This window comes from Cervus elaphus, chromosome 1, assembly GCF_910594005.1.
Source record: "Cervus elaphus chromosome 1, mCerEla1.1, whole genome shotgun sequence".
Taxonomy (NCBI): Eukaryota; Metazoa; Chordata; class Mammalia; order Artiodactyla; family Cervidae; genus Cervus; species Cervus elaphus.
This window is the reverse complement of record NC_057815.1, coordinates 86,090,095-86,112,739: the sequence shown is the minus strand read 5'-3', so window position 1 is coordinate 86,112,739 and position 22,645 is coordinate 86,090,095. Positions and strand designations below refer to the sequence as shown.

The 22,645-nt window shown below is 42.3% G+C and overlaps 1 long non-coding RNA gene across 1 annotated transcript in view; it reads left to right on the top strand.

The window, feature by feature from the left end:
* Positions 1-10,653, top strand: part of LOC122698550 — a 47,469-nt gene extending 36,816 nt beyond the window's left edge. The window contains exon 3 of the long non-coding RNA XR_006342367.1: positions 10,457-10,653. This is a non-coding gene — a long non-coding RNA (uncharacterized LOC122698550). The remainder of the gene's footprint in view (positions 1-10,456) is intronic.
* Positions 10,654-22,645: the final 11,992 nt, after the last annotated feature.

Below are 22,645 nucleotides of genomic sequence, written 5' to 3'. Positions count from 1 at the left end.
GAAGTTTTGGTAGAAGTAATGAGATAGATCGTCCTCAGTTACCAAAATAGGTTGTGAGATAGACCAAACGTGGCTTCCCAACTTGGGCTAGTGGTAAACAACCTGCCTGGCAATGCAGGAGACATAAGAGACATGGGTTTGATCCCTGGATTCAGAAGATCCCCTGGAGAAGGCAATAGCAAACCACTCCAGTTTTCTTGCCTGGGAAATCCCATGGACAGAGGAGACTGGTGGGCTACAGTCCATGGGGTCACAAAGTCAGCCGTGACTTAATGATTAAAAACAACAGCAACAATAAATAGTAGATATTTAATAAGAGTGGAGTAAATAATTTATTGAGCTAAAATCCTTGCCTTTAAAGAGCTTACTGTGTACACTGAGGAAACAGGAAAAAAGAAAATTGTAAAATAGTATAAATGGTATAATTGTTGTTTAAAACTACATATATATCAGTCCATGGACCAAAAATAATATCTGAAAAACTCTGCACTAAATGGTCAATAGTGGTTACCTTGTGAAGTCAGATTATGGGGAACTTTTTCTCTGTAATATATTTCTAGAAGGTGTTATACAAAGCAAAAGTATTTTAGTCATTTAGTGTTTCAGTGTTTAGTCAGGAAAAACAATAGGATGTAAATAAGAGAACTGAAATTTTGTATATATTGCAAAACTGTGTGTGGCTAGTTTTCAAATGAGTATAGCTTGCAGCAAAGGCTTCCCAGGTGTGCCATAGTAAAGAATCTGCCTGCCGGTACAGAAGACACAGGAGACTCGGGAAGGTCCCCTGAAGGAGGAAATGGCAACCCACTCCAGTATTCTTGCCTGGAAAATTCCGTGGACAGGGGAGCCTGGCAGGCTACAGTCCATGGGGTCGCAAGGGCCAAACACAACTTAGCAACTGAGGGTGCACAGCATGCAGCGAGGTGATAGGAGTTCAGTGCGAATCTCAGACCATGTACTGGGGTGGTCAGGGCAGCCTCTAGGAATAACACTTTGAATCTTACTCATTATTCTGCGCTTTGAAGTAGATTTCCAAAAGGCATCCAAGTCCTAATCTTTCTATTTGATCTCGGGATCTTGTTGTTCTTAGAAAAGCCCATGCCATCTGTTTTTGGAAGATGACACTCACCTCCAGCTGCTAATTTGGACTTCTAAACCATTTTAAAAATTAATGGCTGTATAAAAGGTTTGCAACTCCCTCTTAAGAGTTTAATATCATATTTATAAACTCAGGCCATGTTGAGTTCCAGCATATTGCAAATAATTTACAGTGTTGTCCTGCTCAGAGCATAACTAATGTGGATCCACAGCTGTGCAGATAACTTTTCCTATCAGCGGATGATAAACTCTAAGTGGCCCCATTAGGATGAGGGGAAATAGTCCAGATTTTAAAAGCTGCATTGGGGCAACTGGGAGGGAAGTTCTCCAGCAATGAATTCTCTTACCTGGAAATCATCTCAATCTAATAAATACAGCCAGCCTCATTGCTGCTGGTTATTATACCTAGGATGAGTGGGCTGGTCATGAAGTTTATGGCCCTTTGGTTGGACTGCATGAACACTTGCCCAAGCAGTGGCTAAATATCAATAGTTTGGAAAGTGGGTCATCCAACCCAGGGATCTTGCGGTCAAAAGGCAAGATCTGGAATGGCCGAAAAGTTGGACAAAGGTTGTGGATCTGGCTCCGTTTGCTCCATAAGGATTATTTGCATAATGGGTATGTTTACTTGGTTCACTTGTGCCTCAACATCTTTTTAGTAATTTCTCGGGGTATTTTAGGATCATGGAAACTAGCTCTGCTCTTCCCAACAAACCAGGTGTGAGGTTCTTACACAATATTGTCTGCATCTTGAGAGTCCTAATTACACTGGCTCCATTGACAGCCTTTTGGATGAAACATCAAGGGTATTTGATACTAAATTTAAATTGTAAACCTAGCTGAACATTTTACACCCTGTTTTGTTCAGTGAGGGAGCCTGTTTTCACTATGATTTTTGTTTGCTTTTGTGAAACATTGATTAAGGAGTACCTACAATGTACCAAGGATGGTACTTGGTGATAGGGATTTTATATATATATATATATATATGGCTCAGCTGGTAAACCATCTACCTGCAATGTGGGAGACCAGGGTTCAATCCCTGGGTTGGGAAGAGCCCCTGGAAAAAGGGAAAGACTACTCACTCCAGTATTCTGGCCTGGAGAATTCCATGGATTCTATAGTCCAAGGGGTCACAAGGAGTTGGACACAACTGAGCGACTTTCACTTTCATTTCATATGTATAAACCCAACAACAACTGTCTTTTGTTTATCCTGTTCTCTCAGCCTAGAATTCCCTCTCCTCTCCTGAGCCTGTTACTTTGGTACCAAGCTGTTATGCTGTGCTGTTACTTAAGTTGTGTCTGACTCTGTGTGACCCTATATACAGTAGCCTGCCAGGCTCCTCTGTCACTGGAATTCTCCAGACAAGAATACTGGAGTGGGTTGCCGTGCCCTCCTCCGGGGGATCTTCCCAACCCAGGGATCGAATCTGCATCACTTACGTCTCCTGCATTGGCAGGATGGTTCTTTACCACTAATGCCACCTGAGAAGTGCTTTGTTATCCTATCCAGAGCAAATATAATCACTGATTTTCTTTTTAAATTGTGTCCTCTTGGGTCCTGGTTTCTGATGAAGCATCTCAGGAACCACCGTAAGAGGCAGGAGAGAGAAACTAGATATCTAGAGAAGATTCTGGGCTGGTTGGTCCTAACCATCAACCAGGGCAGCTGTAGCTCCTATTCTGTATTTGATAGATTAGATTTTTTGGTAGGGGGCAGATATTCATTGATGTTGGACTTGGCTTTATGATATGCTTTGGCCAACGAAATGTGAATAGATGTGACAAGTTACCTTTTCTGAACCTGACCTTAGAGAGGCATTGCTCTTTCTACTCACCCGTCCTGACAGCTTTCAGATTCAGCTACAAGAAGAATATGCCCGAGGAAGTTGCAGTTCTTCTAGCCTGATCCCCAGAGTGCGATACATAAGGCATAGCCAGACACATATTAATAATAAACTTATTGTGTGACACTGATATGTTTGTGGTTGTTTATAATGCAGTAGCAACTGATCGATACACACATCTAATTAAGAGCTCATTTGGAGTAAGGATTTATTCATTCATTTGTTCCTTCATTAATTAAAAAATATATTGAGTGCCCTATACATACCAGATAGAACACCACTGGAATAGGTGGTTTTCAAAATCTATTGGCTTTGCTTATCTTCTTGACTTCTGCTCTTTACATTTGATATAAAGGGGCTTATGGTCACTTATGTATATAGGTAGGGGCTTTCCTGGTGGCTCAGATGATAAAGGGTCTGCCTGCTATGTAGGAAACGTGAATTCAATCCTGGGTTGGGAAGATCCCCTGGAGAAGGGAATGGCTACCTGCTCTAGTATTCTTCCCTGGAGAATTCCATGGACAGAGGAGCTTGGCAGGCTGCAGTCCATGGGGTCGCAAAAAGTCAGACATGACTGACTGACTAACACTTTCAATTCATGTATATGTAGACCAAGAAATAAAATCAAGCCACATAATCACAAAACAAAAATAGCCCCAAAAACATCAGCTTGAGAAGTGACAAAAAACTGACAAGAAACAAATGTCAATTATGTCTCCTATATAAGCAAACCATATGCAAATACAGGTAGTTCAAAGCCACCTGTTACAGAAAGAGCTGCTCCATGATGAGAAAACTGGCTACCAGGATCTACAATTCCAGTTCTTGCTCTGGGAATTGTGTGCCAACGGAGTCTGTGGCAGTCAGAAGCAAGGAGCGGCTGATATAACAAAGCTAGCTTTCCTCTGCCCTGTGTGATGAGAGTCTATCTTTCAGGCCTGGGGAAAGTGCCAGAGCTGGTCTGAATGTATTTAGAATGAATCTTCTTAATGATCTGTCAAGTTCAGTGAAATTGCCAGACCTGGGCTTTAATAACTTCCTGGTTTTTAGTACCTGAGCCTATAAAGATGATATACAGGCCACAGAGGATGGAGAGTGGCCAGGGTGTGGTGAAAAGGCAGGGGCGGCGAAGTTGGAGCTGCTGTCAGGATAGGTGGCACGTGTAAACCTATCCATCTGGGTTTCATGGTTGCACACCTGTCTTTGCAGATGGAGACAAGGGGATGGGCAGGGGAGAGGTGAAGCAGCTAGGGACTCAATTGGGAAACAGACAAAGTTTGAATATGGAGGCCCTCTGGCCTGCCTTTTTACAAAGCCTTCAGAAAACTAAGATCATGGCATCTGGTCCCATCACTTCGTGGCAAATAGATGGGGAAACAATGGAAACAGTGACAGACTTTATTTTTGGGGGCTCCAAAATCACTGCAGATGGTGACTGCAGCCATGAAATTAAAAGATGCTTGCTTCTTAGAAGAAAAGTTATGACCAACCTGGACAGCATATTAAAAAGCAGAGACATTACTCTGCCTACAAAACTCCGTCTAGTCAAAGCTATGGTTTTTCCGGTAGTTGTGTGTGGATGGGAGAGTTGGACTATAATGAAAGCTGAGTGCCAAAAAATTAATACTTTTGAACTGTGGTGTTGGAGAAGAGCTTGAGAGTCCCTTGGACTGCAAGGAGCTCCAACCAGTCCATCCTAAAGGAAATCGGTCCTGAATATTCATTGGAAGGACTGATGCTGAAGCTGAAACTCCAATACTTTGGTCACCTAATGCGAAGAACTGACTCATTTGAAAAGACCCTGATGCTGGGAAAGATTGAAGGCGGGAGGAGAAGGGGATGACAGAGGATGAGATGCTTGAATGGCATCACTGACTTAATGGACATGAATTTGAGTAAACTCTGGGAATTGGTGATGGACAGGGAGGCCTGGCATGCTGCAATCCATGGGGTCACAGAATCGGACACAACTGAGCCGCTGAACCGAACTTGAATCAGGCCTTCTCTTGTTTCCACACTCCATCCTCGTCCTCTTTCCCATCTATCCCATTTTCCTCTCTCAATGGCATTTGTCTGTCAATTGTCTTATAAGTCACAGTGTCCTCGGACTCAGTGCTGTTTCAGAGTCACGTGGAGCAGCAGTCCAGACTCTTCATTTTATAGATAGGAAATTTGAAACTGACTTCATTGCCCAGCAGGTCAGTTGCAGCCTCAGGTTTGGGTCTCTTGATCTCAGATGACACTGTCTCCAGTACTCAAGTGGGAATTAATCTCTGCTAAAGGCTTGAGACATTATCATCACCCCAAGACTCTTGAAGAAGAAAAAATATAATAGTAAAGGTACAAAAAGATTAAAGCATAAATCATGAAATTTCAGGTTCCAAATATAGGCAAGAAATAAAGATATCTCTGAAGTGATGAGAACCTCTAGTACATCTCAAATTAAGCTCTGTCTACTCTCCTATTTTTCCTGGGGAAGGGGGAATCTTTTTGAATTAGAGAGCCCCCACATCAGCCTGTTGTGAAAGAGGGACCATCTTTTCAGTTCTGTATGCACAGCCACTTTGAGGGCGCTCTCTTGTTCAGTCACTAAGTTATGTCTGACTCTTTGCAACACGCCAGACTTCCCTGCCCTTCACTAACTGGAATTGGAGATTGAAATAGAAATTAAACTTAAAATCACATTTCTAGCATACCCGAGTTTCTGGTTTGCAATTGATCCCAGTTTTCCCTGTTCTTTAATTTATCCACAAGTTCTGTTTTCTGATGAAGTCATTGCTTTCTTAGATCTCTTTATTTCCAGTGGCAGCACCAGTAGTTGGCTTTCTTGATACTAAGCAGTATTTTTCTTTTATAACTCCATGAAAGTTACTGAATCCAGAGGAGAAGCAGTGGCCTTGGGAGGCTGAGGTCAGATGATCCATTAGACTCACCCATTAAATGATTTGGTCCAGAACACCAGTTTTGTGACCCAGGGTTCAAATTCTGACTGAATGGCCTTAAGAGTTATTCCATATTCTGAACCTTCTGTATTACCTGCAAATATTAAATCCAGAAATGTCCAGAATATAATGTGCCATTTTCCTCCTTTGGGCCATCTCCCAAATGCCTACACTTCCCCTCTCCCCTTCACAAAGAAGAGAGTCAAGGGTAGGGTCAGAAGGTTTCAGGGAGTATTGGTACATAGTTCCTTTTTTCCCTTCTTAAGTATGTTCTTAGTACCAACATCAACAGTGTTTCTAATGTGTTAATGCTGGTATGTCCTAATAAAAGGAATCCAAAATGGAATAACATTTCTTCGGACAGTCTATATTTTCAAGTTTGTGAACAGGCTATCCTGAGTTTCGCTTCTGGGATCACCAGGGTTGCCTTTTCTTCAACTCAAAAAGAAAAAGGTATTGGTATAATCAGAGATGACATCACAATATCGGGGGCAGAGCTGTTGAATTTAGTCATTTCCTTGGCCATGGCAAAACTCAGAGTGGGTAATGTGCAGATAAAGGAAGAAGATGTAAATAATCAAACAGGTTTTTTCTCTTTTTCTGTTGGCTTATTCAAATCTTAAAAGAACCCCCCCCCCACCTTTTTTTTTTTTTTTTTTGTCTGGACGGCACAGAACGTGGTATTTAGTTTCCTAACCAGGGAATGAACCCAAGCCCCCTTCAGTGGAAGACACTGGAATCACAGAGTCTTAACCACTGGATCATTAGAGAAGTCCCTAAAAAGATACTTTTAAGGTGGTAGGAATCTCCTGGCGGTCCTAGTGATTGGGACTCTGTGCTTCCACGGCTGGGGGCTGGGGTTCAATCCCTGGTTGGGGAGCTAGGATCCTGCAGGCCACACTGTGTGGCCAAAAAAACCAGAAAGCAAAACCCAAACAAATCCCCTAAAATCCCCAAAAGGTGAAGGGACATAATTCTCATCTAACTGTAGCATTTATTAACCATCTCATGCTCAGGCACGTTTCCTTCTAATAGAGTCGACTGCATTAGAACTTTGTAGGGAGCCACCTACCTGCACAGGTGATGTGGACAACAGGGTGAATCCTTGTGGACGTGGTCATCCATCATTTCTGCTGGGAGGCCACCAGGCAAGGCTGCTGCAGGTGGAACAGTTCCCTCTTTCTTAGAGACTGGCTTTGATGGCAGGACTCAGGTGCCTACTATGAGTTCTCTCTTGAGTACCAGTGGGCCAGTCACCCAGCAAAACTTCAGTCAATGTGGCTACTGGGCTCTCAGACCATATCCCATGGGTGTATATTGAGACGGATGGTGGGAATGGCAGAGAGGCTTTCTGGAAAACTCTCCAGTGTCAGATCAAGCCACAGCAAGCCACTCCAGACTCAGTGTGTTCCATCTCTCACCCCCTTCAAGTCCTCACCATGCCCCCAACAGGAAAAACATACACACTTCCTCTATCTTGCAATTTCATGCACAATTGTCAACATCCCAAACCATTAGCACCTGGGGGAAAAACCCTCAATCTTAAAAACAAAACAAAGGCAAAACAAACTTAAGACTACTCTCTTCTCCCCTAGAAGAAAAATATTTATTTCCTTCTGGAGGGAATAGATAGGGAGCAGTTAGGGACAGAGTGGATGGTTCTTTTCTCATGAGTAGGTTGTACCACTATCAATGAAACAAAAATAAAGGAGGGCACGTCCCCATGGTTGGATTTTCATAGTGAGACAGGTTGGGTGATCATCTCCTGCTATATTCCTTTTATGGAACTAAAATTGAAGTTCACTGGTTCCTTGTTTACCTGAGATCCCACAGGGGGTATATAGCAAAATGTGGGTTAAAAATTGGGACTTTTCTAACAGTCATGGTATTTCCATTGTACCAGAGTATATAGCCTTTATACTCCTTTTACCCTAAAGGAGATCAGTCCTGGGTGTTCACTGGAAGGACTGATGTTGAAGCTGAAACTCCAATACTTTGGTCACCTGATGTGAAGGGCTGACTCATTTGAAAAGACCCTAATGCTGGGAAATATTGAGGGCCATAGGAGAAGGGGATGACAGAGGATGAGATGGTTGGATGGCATCACTGACTTGATGGACAGGGTTTGGGTGAACTCCGGGAGTTGGTGATGGACAGGGAAGCCTGGCGTACTGTGATTCATGGGGTCGCACAGAGTCGGACAGGACTGAGCGACTGAACTGAATATAGCTTTTAGGTCTGACACTAACTAATAAGTACACATTGTGAGCAAAAGAAGAAAAAAAAAAAAGTCGTTTAAACTTAACACTGAGACTTGCTTGGTACAGACACAGAGTGTGCTGTGAAGGAAAAAAGAAATCTGAATGCTCTCTTTGTTCCTCACTGAAGCCCCCTCCTCCTGTGTGAATGCTCACCCAGAGCCCAGGCAGCAGCTGGACGTGGGAGGGTTAAGGGGTGTTGATGAAAACGACCAAAGAAAAGATGGCTTCCAATTCCATTGGCACTCAGCCTGAAAGCACTTTCCCTTGAGGGACACAAAGATCCAGTAAAGGACAGTGGCCAGACCCTTCACTTGTTTCCTGGGAGCTAATGGACCACGAGAAGAAGGATGTTCACACAACTCCAGATGCAGCCAAGGAAGGAGCTCGTAACTGCTGCCTGACGATTACAAATGTCTGCCTTTTACTATTATTTTATTTTATTTTCGTTCACATCACACAGCATGTGGGAGCTTCATTCTTCAAAATAGACCAAACCTGTTCTACCTGCAGTGGAAGTGGGGAGTCATGACCACTGGACGGTCAGGGAATTCCTGAAATGTCTTTTTGTAAAAACACACTTTGTGTGACCAAGTCAGGGCTATCAGAATCCTGTTCCCTCCTTTTCTTCCACTTTCTAGCTGTAGGTATAGGATTGATTGATTAATGAGTTCATTTAATGGACAATAACTTATTAGCCCAGGAAGGGATTTCAGAAGTCAGTCTGAGAGCCTCAGTCTCCCACCTAGGTTCTTATTAGGGTCGGGCTCAGGGCTGGTGGATCAATATATACTCATTCATTTATTTACCTGTTTTTCTGTTTGACATGTTTCTGTCCTTGGCATTGTACTGGGTTAATGTTTCCAAATATGTGGCTTGTATGACTTTTTTTTTTTAAATCATAGCACAAGCTGAATATTGTTTATTTACAGGATATTAACTGGGTTAGAAAAATGTGAAATTATCACGTCAAATTTAGAATTTCACAATCATCATTTCTTGGAAGTTAGCAGAAATAGATAACTAAAAGAGGGTAAATTTAAAGAAAAAAAACATTGGACAATAGTGGAGAGTAAGTGTCTGTCCATCAAATGGTGAGCCTTCACCATGTCTGTAATCGCCGCAGTACCTAGCACAGGGCCTGGCATACAATAGGTGCTCAATAAATGTTGCTTGAATGGACTGAGCTCCTATGCTTTGTTTAGTAGATCTGACTTTCCTCTCTCGCTTGTCACTGATCTCAACTTTGGAGCTGGGAACATCAGCTTAGATTTTCTGTAAGAAGCATCAGAAGTTTAAAGGTTAACCAAAATAACAGTGGTGGTGATGATGATAATGTGATTTATTGAATGCTTCCTATTTCCTAGGCATCGTTTTAGGTGAGAACACATATCATCTCTAATTTCTCATCTTTCCTATGACTCTGTGATATAGTAGTAGTAGTGTTAGCCGTTCATTCGTGTCTGACTCTTTGCACCTCCACGGACTGTAGCCCACCAGGCTCCTCTGCCCCTGCGATTCTCCAGACAAGAGTACTGGAGTGGGTTGCCATTCCCTTCTCCAGGGCGTCTTCCCGACCCAGGGATTGAACCTGAGTCTCCTGCATTGCAGACAATTTCTTTACCGTGAGAGCAACAGGGAAGTCCACTCTGTGATATACGTTCCTTTTTACAGATGGGGAAATATAGGCGTCTTTTTTGGTGGGTGATGGTGGCTAATGTCACTTAGCAGCATGTGTCAAAGCAAGAAAAGGAATCCTTATACGTCTGACACCAAGGTATTTGACACACTTTTTCTCTGGACAACAGTGTCCATTGAGACTTTTTGCTCAAATGTGGCTAACAAAGCCATCCAAATGCTAATTTGTACATCACTTGACTGATTACGGATCAGGAACGACTGCCTCAGAATGGCAGTTCAAAATGCCTGAATTACCTCCCTGCTACAGTTGGGAAGACAGGAAATTGTGCTCATGCAACCATCAAGGTTTCCAATTATATTTTTTCATTTCATTCCACAAGAAAAAAGAGAAAAAAATCCAGCCAACCTTGAGCTCTCTTGAAGAATCTTTGAACTGTGGATTTTACATTAAGCTACATCTTGTAACTGAAGGATGGGTCAAGGAGAGAGGAAGGGCTGGGGGCGAATGGCAGAGGGTTGGGAAAATGGGATCACGTGACCATCTGTTTGCCTGCAAGATAAGAAAAAGGTAATTTAGAACCCTGTCCTTCTCTAAATTGTAATGACTTTGTGCTTGCATTTCTTTGTTAACCCGATGAGGGATAATAAAGTTGATAATCTTTCAACAGGGCTCTGCAGGACATTCCTTGTCTGCTTCAGATCATCTCAAGCCATTTACCCCAGCTATTGTGTTGCAACTGGTTCTGCAGACTGAGACCAGCTTCATGTAGGGCCTACCCAAGTGCTCTTCTCTCCTACTTCTCACCAAGGACCCCTCTGACTTAATGATACCAGCCACCTATGGGAATAGAGGCACCCCTCAAATGCAAAGAAGTCAGTGACTCCGTGGTGCTCCTCATGATGAGACAGAAACTGATACATAAAACACTCCTCTTTTACTTTCCTGGAGGATGGCTCTGATATGCACTTCGGTATGTGTCCAGGAAGGTTCTGGGGAAGCCAGTAACCGGTAGCCCATTGTGGTGGCCAACTCAAAACACGTCCTTGTGAGAATACCAAAGGATTGTTTTGGGACTGAATCTTCTCTTGACTACCTACAACCCACTGATCAATGTGGTGTCTCAGAAAAAAAAAAAGTCATTCATTCATTCAACAATTTCACATAGAGCATCTAGCTATGTACCCACAAAACTGTCTACAGCCAGAAGAAAGAGAAGAGCAAAGAGGTCTTTTTGTGTGCCTGTTTTTTTCTGGGAGGGTAATCTTTCTGGGTATCTCCTAGCTTACTGGAAAAAAACCCATTAGAACTAGATTGAGGTGGAATTTAAGTTGAAGATGCAGGAAGCATGAGAGAGATTAGTCACTTGTGCTATATTCTATGAAAAACTGTCAAATGTGGCCTTAAATCACAGAAAACTGTGAAAAAAAAATACATCCTTGTATTGGTCATTCCTTTTTTCCTATTTCACTCCCCCGTCCCTTACTTCTTCCAGCTCCCAGGGATAATGTTTCCAAATAAACTATGCATACATAACGAACTTTTGCTTCAGATTCTTTTATGGTGTGACTCACATAAAGAAAGATTCTAAGAGTAATCGAATGAATAACTCAAATTGCATAGCATTTTATAATCCACTAAGCTTCTCCACACAACACCCCTTTTATCTGCGCAACAGCCAACTATACATACATATGCACACATGTGTGGTATGTAGGACATGGATTATTATTGTTCTCATGTCCTAGACGAGACAGTTGAGGTTCCCAGGGGTGAAGCACTTCATTCAGGGGCATACAGAAGGCAACAATAGTAGATCTAGAACAAGAACAAGCTCTTCTTAAGCAAGTGCTCAGCTATTTCAATTCTGCGGGCTCTGATTTCAGGCCAGCTTGCTTCATAAGCAGTCCCTTTCCTCAGAAAAATAGCAGGAAGATATATATATATATATACATACACACATACTGCATTTATATTTATATACAAAAGAGTATATATATGTGTATATATATATATATAAGATACACATGCACACACATATATAAGGTATATATATACAGGCATACCTTGAAGATATTGATCATGGCATCCAGTCCCATCACCTCATGGCAAATAGATGGTGAAACAGTGGAAACAGTGACTGATTTTATTTTCTTGGGCTCCAAAATCACTGCAGTTGGCGACTATAACCATGAAATTAAAAGACGTTTGCTCCTTGGAGGAAAAGCTGTGACCAACCTAGACAGCATATTAAAAAGCAGAGACAAAAAAAAAAAAAAAAGCAGAGAAGTTACTTTGCCAACAAAGGTCCACCTAGTCAAAGTTATGGTTTTTCTAGTGGTCATGTATGAATGTGAGAGTTAGAACATAAACAAGCCTGAGCACTGAATAACTGATGATTTTGAACTGTGGTGTTGGAGAAGACTCTTGAGAGTCCCTTGGACTGCAAGGAGATCAAACCAGTCAATCCTAAAGGAAATCAGTCCTGAATGTTCATTGGAAGGACTGATGCTGAAGCTGAAACTCCAATCCTTTGGCCACCTGATGTGAAGAACTGACTCACTGGAAAAGACCCTGATGCTGGGAAAGATCGAAGGCAGGAGGAGAAAGGGACAACAGAGGATGAGATGGTTGGATGGCATCACCATCTCGATGGACATGAGTTTGAGCAGGCTTCGGGAGTTGGTGATGGACAGGGAAGCCCAGCATGCTGCAGTTCTTGGGGTCTCAAAGTGTTGGACAAGACTGAGTGACTGAACTGACTGAAGACATTGCAGGTTCAATTCCAGACCACTGCAATAAAGTAATCGCAATAAAGAAAGCCACAAGAAATTTTTTTTTTTGGTTTTCCAGTGCATGTAAAAGTTATGTTTATACCACACTGTGGTCCACTAAATGTGCAATAGCATTATGTCTAAGAAAGCAATACACATACTTAAAAATAATACTGTTGGAAAAAATGGCACCACTAGACTTGCTCAATGCAGGGTTGCCACAAACCTTTAATTTGTACAAAACACAGTATCTGTGGAGTGCAATATATATCTATATATATGTGTATATATATATATATATACAAATATGTATATATGTGTATGTATGTATATATGTGTGTGTGTGTATATATATATATATATATATATATATATATATATATATATATATATGGAAGCTCCAGGCACATTCCAAGTATTGAAGATCAATGATTCTCAGAGTTGGGAAAGAGGTAGATTGGAATCACATAGTAGAGGGTTACTCTTCAGGGCAATTGTGACAAGTTTTTTTTTTCAGTCATTTGAGGGGAATTTCTACATCTTCCATAACACTGGTATTACCCAGACTATATAATTTTTCAAATCCGATAAATATGAAATGGATCTCATCTCCATTCTACTATGGAATTTCTTAACTTAAGGAGTTTGTGAAGTATCCTTTAATCTTCATAGCACTATTGGAATGTCCACATCTTTCCCTACATCCTGTCTGCCATTTAGGATGAGCCATGGGAGAGGAAAAGAGTGACTCTGTCACGTGAGAGGAGAGAGGAGGGGCCGCCTGGGCAATGATGTCCCCTGAGTAAGAATGAGGGAAGGTATGATGTACAAGTAACTTCCACCCAACAAGAAGGGACGGTAGAGGCGTTTCTTGCAGAGATCAGAGAGGACAGAGCAGAGAGGAGAGGCTCCTCCACTTCACTACTTCTTCAATCATTAATGGCATGGGGTCACTTCATATGATGCTACTTAACGTCCAATAAAGAAAAGCAAGCTAATTTTTTTCCCCTGCACATCTGATTTTCACTGTGTGAAAATGTTGACCTATGTCTCCAATACCAACATACCTGATTTCTACCTACTAAATCTTAGTGTCAGATGATATGCCAACAAAGCACTTCATCTCTATTATTTCCTTTGATCATTCAGACTATCCTATGGGAGGCAGGGCAATGTGGTTTTTTCCTCTTTTACATGTGAGGAAACTGAGTTTAGTGCAATAAAGGGGCCTGCTCCAAGGTGGAACTGCTGTTCTAATCCGGAGGTGACTCCCTCCAGGCCGGCACACTTGACCACTGAATGACGGAGACTCCGAATGCAGTGCCTGTTGCTAGTGACCTCCCAGGAGACTGGCGGGCCTCAGGAGAGAGGACTTCTGGTCCTGGACTTGGTGATCAGAAGAGCTAATGGGATCTTGAGTGAGATGCACTGCCCTTTAGCAAGCACTCCTATCCCGATTTCCTGGATGTCAAGAGCTGGTCCTGCCTGAGGCAGGCGATGGACTCAGGAAGTCTTCACGGAGATGGTAGAGTCAATCAGCAGGTAAATGAGTTCCAGGATAATAGAACACTGTCATTAAGAATTTGGCTCTGGAGCCAGACCAGATTCTGAATCCTGGCCTCTGCTATTTCTTACTTTTAGGACCACTCACATCTTCTCTGAGTTCTTTTATGATCTGTAAAAAACGGATAATTACAATACTATATAGAATTGTGCACTGGATGGGATACTGTAAATAAAGCTTGACTGCACTACCAGGTAAATAGTAAGCGCTGCATAATGGGAACTGTTGATTGGCGGACAGAGCCCCAGGGAGGTCTGGCACTATACAATCAACCAAATTGCTACTGACTTCTCTAGTGTGAAATCACAGAGAGGAGAATTGAAGACAAGTAGCCAATGGACATAGAACTATGAATTTTTTAAAAAAGATCCCTCTGCCAAAATACAGGCAGGATTTCATCTCCAAACACACCCACACCTACACACCTGGGCATTTAGTGCTGTCGCCAAGACCATGTGACTTACTTTGAAAAGAAGGGACCCGAGGCAGGTTCTTCAACTTGACTGTTGAGCGAATGTCCGCAAGGAGACCTGTTCCCATGAACCTTTCATCTTGGATATGGAGAAACTTGCAAACGAGATTAGTTCCTCCTTGGTTGTTTTGAAGGTTTGCCCTTTGTAGACATGTTCCTAAGCCTTCTAGGGGAAATTTTCAGAAAGGAATGAGCAGGAATAAACCGGAACTCCAATGGAATAAAGTCTTAGAACTTTCTCACGGGTGAAGAAGGGTATGATTTCTGACTGGGGGAAAAGAAATACAATGCTTTGCAGTAAGAGGCTGTTCCTTGTTTAAGTCGATGGCATGTCTGGCCTGCTCGCCCCCGGTGTGCTGGTTGATTTTTTTGTTTCTTCATTGTTGGGCTGGATCAGCGCCGAGTCTCTCACATCAGGGCTCCCAAGAAGGATGCTGGAGAGATGGTGTGTGATGGTCTGTCCCGAGAACCACCCTCCATCTCTCTCTCTTTTGTAAAATTTCTTACTTTATTTTTATTTTTGGCTGCCTGGGTCTTCAATGCTGCTTTCTCTAGTTGCACTGAGCTGGGACTCTTCTCACCTTGCGATGCATTGTGGTGGCTTCTCTTGTGGAGCTCCGGCTCTAGGGTGGTCAGGCTTCTGTAGTGGTGGTGCATGGGCTCAGTGACCCTGCAGCATGTGGGATCTTCTCAGACCAGGAATCAAACCCATGTCCCCTGCACTGGCAGGCAGATTCTTAACCACTGGACCACCAGGAAAGTCCCACCTTCCATCTCTTGGCCTCTGGGATTTGACCGCAAAGCTAAGCTAACCAACAGAACTGGCCTGGGATTCTGTGCGGATATTTCCATATAACAGCAGTTCCTCCATTCAGGCCCTAAATATGAATCTCTTGAGCCTCAGAGGAAGCAGCAGGAGAAGAGAGACAGAAAGAAGAGCCCAACATAGAGAGGAGGCTGTCAAGAGAAGATGACTGTTTTTATTCTGTCTGCCTGAGCAGACAGCTCTTATGATACGTTAACTCTGAGAGAGCAGGTGAGACCCCGGGTGCAGATGAGAGATGAGCTGCGAGGCAGCCTCCCCAAAAGGTCAAATGCTCCTTGTCCTTGTGTCTTGGAGAGCCTGCTATTGACTACACAGCTCTCCCATTGTTGTCCCCTTCCTCTGAGCTGCATTTATCCAAGAGCCATTGGCGCCAAGCTCTTTCTCTCCTGGCAGGGCCAGGATTAGAGTGGGATGGGAGGTTGCAGCTACATTTGGAAACAGTGGCTCTTGTCAGTCTCTTATCCCCAGAGAAAGGGGATCCAAGCCTCAAAACTGTCATGGATGAGGGGAAAGGAACGTGATGTCTTTTTTCAGGACTGAAGGAGGAGAGCTTTATGTCTTCCTTCAGGTCATTTTTTTTCTCTCCCCTGTTACTAATCCATAGAGCAGAAACGACCAACCTAAAGCATCTGTCGGAACCTAATCTTGTTCCAAGAATTGTGCCTTATTCTACACATTCTTGGGTTCTCTTTTTCTTCCCCAAGCTGATCCTCTTGGGCATTTGCTCCATTTAAAACTTTCCCCCAAACTTCTGTTTTTCCCAGAAAGATTGCTTCTAAACCAAAAGGGATTTCACTGTTTCCTCCCAGGTTAATAAGCAGCACCCATTTTATAGATAGGGCTTCCCTGGTGGCTCAGTGGTGAAGAATATGCCTGCTAATGCAGGAGATGTGGGTTCAACCTCGGGGTTGGGAAGATCCTGGAGGAGGAAATGGCAACCCACTCCAGTATTCTTGCCTTGGAGAATCCCATGGACAGAGGAGCCTGGCAGGCTACAGTCCATGGAGTCACAGAAGAGTTGGATACAACTTAGCAACTAAACAACAAAACAACTTTGCAGATACTGTGTGGTCCCCTGTTTTCGCCCAAGTCCTCTGTGACTAAACATTAAGCCCAGCATTCTCTATGCGTCCAGAGAAACTTGCTTTTTAAAGGAACAGAAGCAATATGCTGTAACTTTGTGTGGTCCACTGCCTATGAAAGGTTGTAAAGGCTTATTATGGTTGGCCTCTTTTGATTCTTCTTTAATTGTAACTCATAAAGACTGAAATAAATTGCTTTAACAAATGGCTCTGGGAAGTGCTATTGCTGTCAAAGTAAATCTCATTTTCTTGAGGGAACCTACAGATGAAGATTTAAGTAAAGATGGAAGTGGTTTGGTCGTTTTGGACCAATTCCCAAAGGCCATTCTTCGCCCTCAGATATTTCCAGCAATTGTTGCCATCATATCTGGATAGTATGGAAATTAGTCTCGATGTAAGAGAGACTCAGAGGCCTTCATCTGGGTCTTTCTTTGGACAAGTTCTATGAGCCTGTGAAGCACCATAGAACTAGGAGAAGCCACTTTGCTGGAAACCATAGAATTTTTTAATTGGAGGATAATTACAATATTGCTAAGGAAGTTGTGGTACATATACAAAAAGGAATGAATTTGAGTCAGTTCTAATGAGGTGAATGAACCTAGAGCCTATTATACAGAATGGAGTAAGTCAGAAAGAGAAAGACAAATATAAAATATTAATGCACACACAAAATTCAACCAAGTAAATTTGAAGATCTAATTGGCTTTATTAGGTGATCCATGGATTGGGTAGCATCCATCTAGCAATCAGTAGGGTACCCCAGGAGTTGTATAAAATGGAAGGGTTTATAGGAAGAAGTGTGGGACAAAGGAGCTGCTAGCAAGAGGAAAGAAAAGATTCTTTTTAGGCCAGGACATCTTTTTTGGGAAAGGAATGCAAGGGTTTTATCAGGCAGATTACCTCTTTTTCCACTGAGAGATGGAAGAGGGTGCAAGTGTTGTTACTTTACTGGTGCTGGCCGGAAAATTGCAAACTGATTGATTAAGATTACAGTACATTTCTGGCACAGTAATATTCCATTGAATATATGTAGCACAACTTCTTTATCCATTCGCCTGTCAATGGACATTTAGTTTGCTTCCATGTCTTGGCTGTTGTAAATAGTGACGCAATGAACGCTGAGGTACATATGTCATTTTGAATTGTGGTTTTCTCAGGGTATATGCCCAGTAGTGGGATTGCTGGGTCATACGGCAATTCTACTTTTAGTCTTTTAAAGAACGTTTGTACTGTTCTCCATTGATAGTGGCTGTACTAATTTACATTCCCACCAGCAGTGCAAGAAGATTTCCTTTTCTTGACATCCTCTCCATCATTGATTGTTTGTAGATTTTTTGATGATGGCCATTCTGACTGGTATGAGGTGATACCTCATTGTAGTTTTAATTTATATTTCTCTAGTAATTAGTGCAGCCTGGTGTGCTGCTGTTCATGGGGTCACAAAGAGTGGGGCATGACTTATTGACTGAACAACAACAAATAATTAGTGATGTTGAGTACCTTTTCATGTGCCTCTTGGCCATCTGTATGACATACACACTACCGTGTGTGAAATAGCTAGCTAGTGAGAACCTGCTATATAGCAGTGAATATAGTGGTGTATAGCTGAATAGAGTGGGAACCTCCCTGCGTAGCACAGGGAGTTCAACTCGGTGTTCTGTGATGACCTAGATGGGTGGGACAGGGCGGGGGGGGGGGGCGTTGGTGAGAGAGAGGTAGAAGAGAGAAGGGATAAATGTATACATATAGCTGATTCACGTCATTAGCAGAAACTAACACAACATTGAAAGCAATTATACTCCAATAAAATAAAATAAACATAAAAAAAGGAAAACCTTAAAAAACTACATTTCTGGGCAAGGTTGAAACTGCAGTTAGGTTGTGTGCACGTGTGCTAAGTTGCTTCAGTTGTGTCCAACTCTATGGACTGTAGCCCACCAGCCTCCTCTGTCCATGGGATACTGGAGTGGGTTGCCGTGCCCTTCTCCAGGGATATTAGGTTAGGTGTTATTAAGAATAGGTTTGGTATCCTGGGATTTAGCACAAGTGATATCATTTTGAGCCTTTTTTTTTTTTTTTAAATCTTTAGCAGTTCTATTTGCACTTTTTAGACGTGCAGATTTTATCCTGGGAATGAAGCTGTCTCTTCTGTTGGGGAAGTTTGAGTGAGTGAAGGCTGGCTTACATTGCTCTTTTTGAATCAGCCTCATTGAGGAACTGTTTAGTTCTAGTGTGGGAAGAGATGTAGGAAAATGCCATGGTCAGCTGATGGTCCTGACTCAGGATCCCGTATGGAAAATGCGTTAAAAATCCCTTTCCCTGAATACCACAAACATCTGAATTCACTGCAAATGTCAAGACAAATCTAAAAGAGTTTTTTAAGATTGCTCACTCTTTTTGGACTGTCCCCATCTGCTTTCTTTCCTTACATGAATATTGAGAGTTGACTGCATAATTCATGCATGTTGGTTTATTTATGATTTTTGATAGAGCCCCTTGCATGCTTCATTGTGCTTTATGAAACTCTAATCTATTCAGATTATAAATCTTCTCCTTTTTGGAGGCAGCTTCCTGCAGGACTCAAAATGTAGTGAGTATTAAAATGGTAATGCCTTGAAAGTGCACTACGGGGCTCAAGAGTTAATCTTCTACTAATAAGAGCCTACTATGAGACGAGCACTACCTTGGCACTTTAAATACATGAATGCATAAATTATTCTCACTGTAACCTTTCATGTAGGTTGGCTCATTCCTATTTCGTGTATAAGGAAACGAAGACTCATAGCAGTGAAGTAAGTTACTTAGGAGAGCATGGAATCCTTATGCCACTAAACCAGACTGGGAACCAAGGTCAGCCAGACTACAGAACTAGTTCTTTGCATCATACAGTGGGATTCTTTTTTTTCTCCAAATCTATTTATTTTTAATTGAAGGAAAATTGCTTTATAGTGCTTTATGAAACTCTAATCTATTCAGATTATAAATCAGATTATAAATCACTGACCAAGTGAGGGTCAACAACATTATGTTGACCTCTGCCATAATCAACATGAGTCAGCCATAGGTACATATGTGTCTCCTCCCTCCTTAATCTCCCTCCCATCTCCCACCCCTTCCCACCCCTTTAGGTTGTTACAGAGCCCTGGTTTGAGTTCCCTGAGTCATAGAGCAAATTCCCATACAATGGAATTCTTAATGCGATAATGGCCCTTGACTGCTGAGTCACTGTGACTGTCATTTGGTAGGAATGGACTACTTTTTCCTGGAAGCAGTAGAGATATTGATGCCCTCACCTTCCCATCTTTATGATTTCACAGCAGGGCTATAAGGTAGAGATCATCTTCTAAGAACTTACCTGGGATTGAAATGCTAGACAGTGTAAAACTTGGGGGAAAGGCACTGATCAAGAGAGGGATATGAAGTGGATAGGGAGGATCAAAAAGGTGCTTGTCTGTCAATCTTGGAAGGCTGTAATTTCCCTAGAGGAAAAGGGATTTGGTCCTTATTTAGCCTTGACAGGAAGTGTCACAGCCTTGGTGCATGATGGTTTCTTCTTATTTGCAAGGCTAATTTTATTGCAATGAGAGCATAATGAGCAAAAGTTACATGCAAAACCAGAGATTCCTTCCATTTCCTCCTTTTCTTCTGCCTCCAGGACACTTGTCACCCCAACATGTGTGGTTTCTTGTCAGTTCAGAAATTTCTGCTTTTTTGTTGTCTGCCCAAGGACCCTTGTTGTTTACAAGATGTATGGTTTCCAGCCATTTTCATGCCCTCCTTTCTCTGCTCATATCTAGCTTTCTGCCTGCTCTAACAAAATTAACTACTTGTTGATTATGAACATGTAGTAGCCCTCAGATCTCCTGGTGCCTAAGGATTGATAATGTTAACTGCTCTGCTACCTCAACATCAACCAATCAGAGAATTGTGCACGAACTGATCACACATCCTGGGATGCCCCTCCTCCCTTTGCCTTTAAAAATGCTTTGCTGAAGCCTTTTGAGTTTTCGACGAAAACCTCTCTCCCTCTATCTTTGTACATGCATAAGCAGACATACCCATCAGATCTTGTATGTTTATGTGCGTGTTTCCCCATTGGTTGTTAAGAAAAAATCATTTTGTTCCTCAAATTCTGTTTCATCAAAGCTGTAGGCTGTAATTATACTGGAAATGAGTCAAGGATGTTGTTCACCTAAACCACTTCAGAATGACTATCATTGAAATAAAGCCAGGCCTACTTTGTATTTCCCTTTTAATGTTGTCCAAATCTTAGGATTATAGGGATGAAGGGAGACTTAACAGGTTATCCCACGTCCAGGAAGTGCTTACCTAAATCATTACAAACAGGGCTGATTCCTTTGCACAGGGTCAGAAAAAAAAATGGCTTTGAGGGAGGCACAGTGTTTGAAAACCAACCTCTGAGTGGTAGACACGAGGAAGGTTTGCTATAGAAACAGCTGGATCTACCCTCATGGGAGTGAGGTGGGTTACCTTCCATTTTCAAGAACTAGGAATTGTACTTATCTCATTGCTCTGAATTTAAGAGCAAATGCTTGGGAGCCAGATTGCTAAGTTTTGGATTTAAATTCTACATCTTACCTGCTGTATCATTGTTGCTCTTGTCCTTTTGTCACTAGAGTCCGACTCTTTTGCGACTCTACAGACTGTAGCCTGCCAGTCTCCTCTGTCTGTGGCTTTCCCCTGGCAAGAATAGTGGAGTGGGCTGCCATTTCCTTCTCCCGGGGTTCTTCCCGACCCAGGGATGGAACTCGTGTCTCCTGCATTGGCAGGTGGATTCTCTACCACTGAGCCACCAGGGAAGCCCTAACCTGCTGGATAAACTTTACCAATTCCCTTCACTTCTCTGTGACTCTGTTTTCTTATCACCATTGTTGACATCTTCTCCATCATCATCGCCACCATCCTATCTTCATCCTCCTTATTACCATCATCTGATTCTGGTCCCCCTTCCTCCAGGGGCTGACCGCTATAGCCGACACTATGCTGCTTTTGTCTGTAGTTCTTTCCCTCCTTATATATTACTGCACCTGCCAAGTTATTCCCAAGCACCAGATTGGGCTTTCCTCAGTGTCTGGGTTCCTCCTGAGTAGACATCCTGGGTATCACCTGAATACAGGCTATTTCAATTCAACTGAATCCAAAGTTAACAGACTGTGTTCCCTACAGGAGGAGAGAGTTGGGGGTTTAAGTTGTTCAGAAAAATAAATTGGGTAAAAAGAAAACGTCACTGCTAACAATCTTTGTGAGGAATTTATTTGGATTAGAGTTTAAAGAAAATACATAGGCCTTATGTGCATGGTAAAAATGAGAACTATCATTTTTTGAACAGATACGATTTACTTAAGTACAAGGCTGGACTTTTTAAAAATACAAATATTTTTATTATCTTGCTAGATAAATATTCTGATGAGGGAATATGAGGAAACTAAAATGTACAGAATTGAGAGATTTATGAAGGGCACTAGTACTAGCTCATGCTCTTTCTCTGACACAATTTTCTCCAATATATTAGTTTGAACTTTTCTTCTGACTTCCAGATGCCCTAAACACATGTGTGAAGCACAACTCAGTCATAGACGGTAAGGCATCTTTTTCCAGTTAACACATTTAATTATTTCTTTACTATGAAAGTGATACATAATCAATATACAAAAGTTTGAAACAACAGAATTATAACTTGCCTAAGGTCATGCCGATCTAACAAGTGGCAGAGTCAAGGCTTAATCTTCCTTGGGTATCTGTGTTCTCAGCCACAGTTTTGTATGAAACCATTTCCCTGTGTTGGTCTTTGGCTGCTTCATGCTCAGGGTCAAATTCATTGCTGTTTAACACACTGGCACATCTCAGTTCAGGGCATTTGTTTGCTTTGCACGGTTCCATCTGTCTTTAACATGGGTTGACAACATGGAACTTCTCCTGGCCACGTGAAAATGAAAGTTGCTCAGTCACATCCGACTCTGCAACCCCATGGACTGTAGGAGCAAATGCTTGGGAGCCAGATTGCTAGGTTTTGAATTTAAATTCTACGTCTTACCTGCTGTATCACTGTTGCTCTTGTCGATTAGTCACTCAGTCGTGTCTGACTCTTTTGTGACCCCATGGACTGTAGTCAGCCAGGCT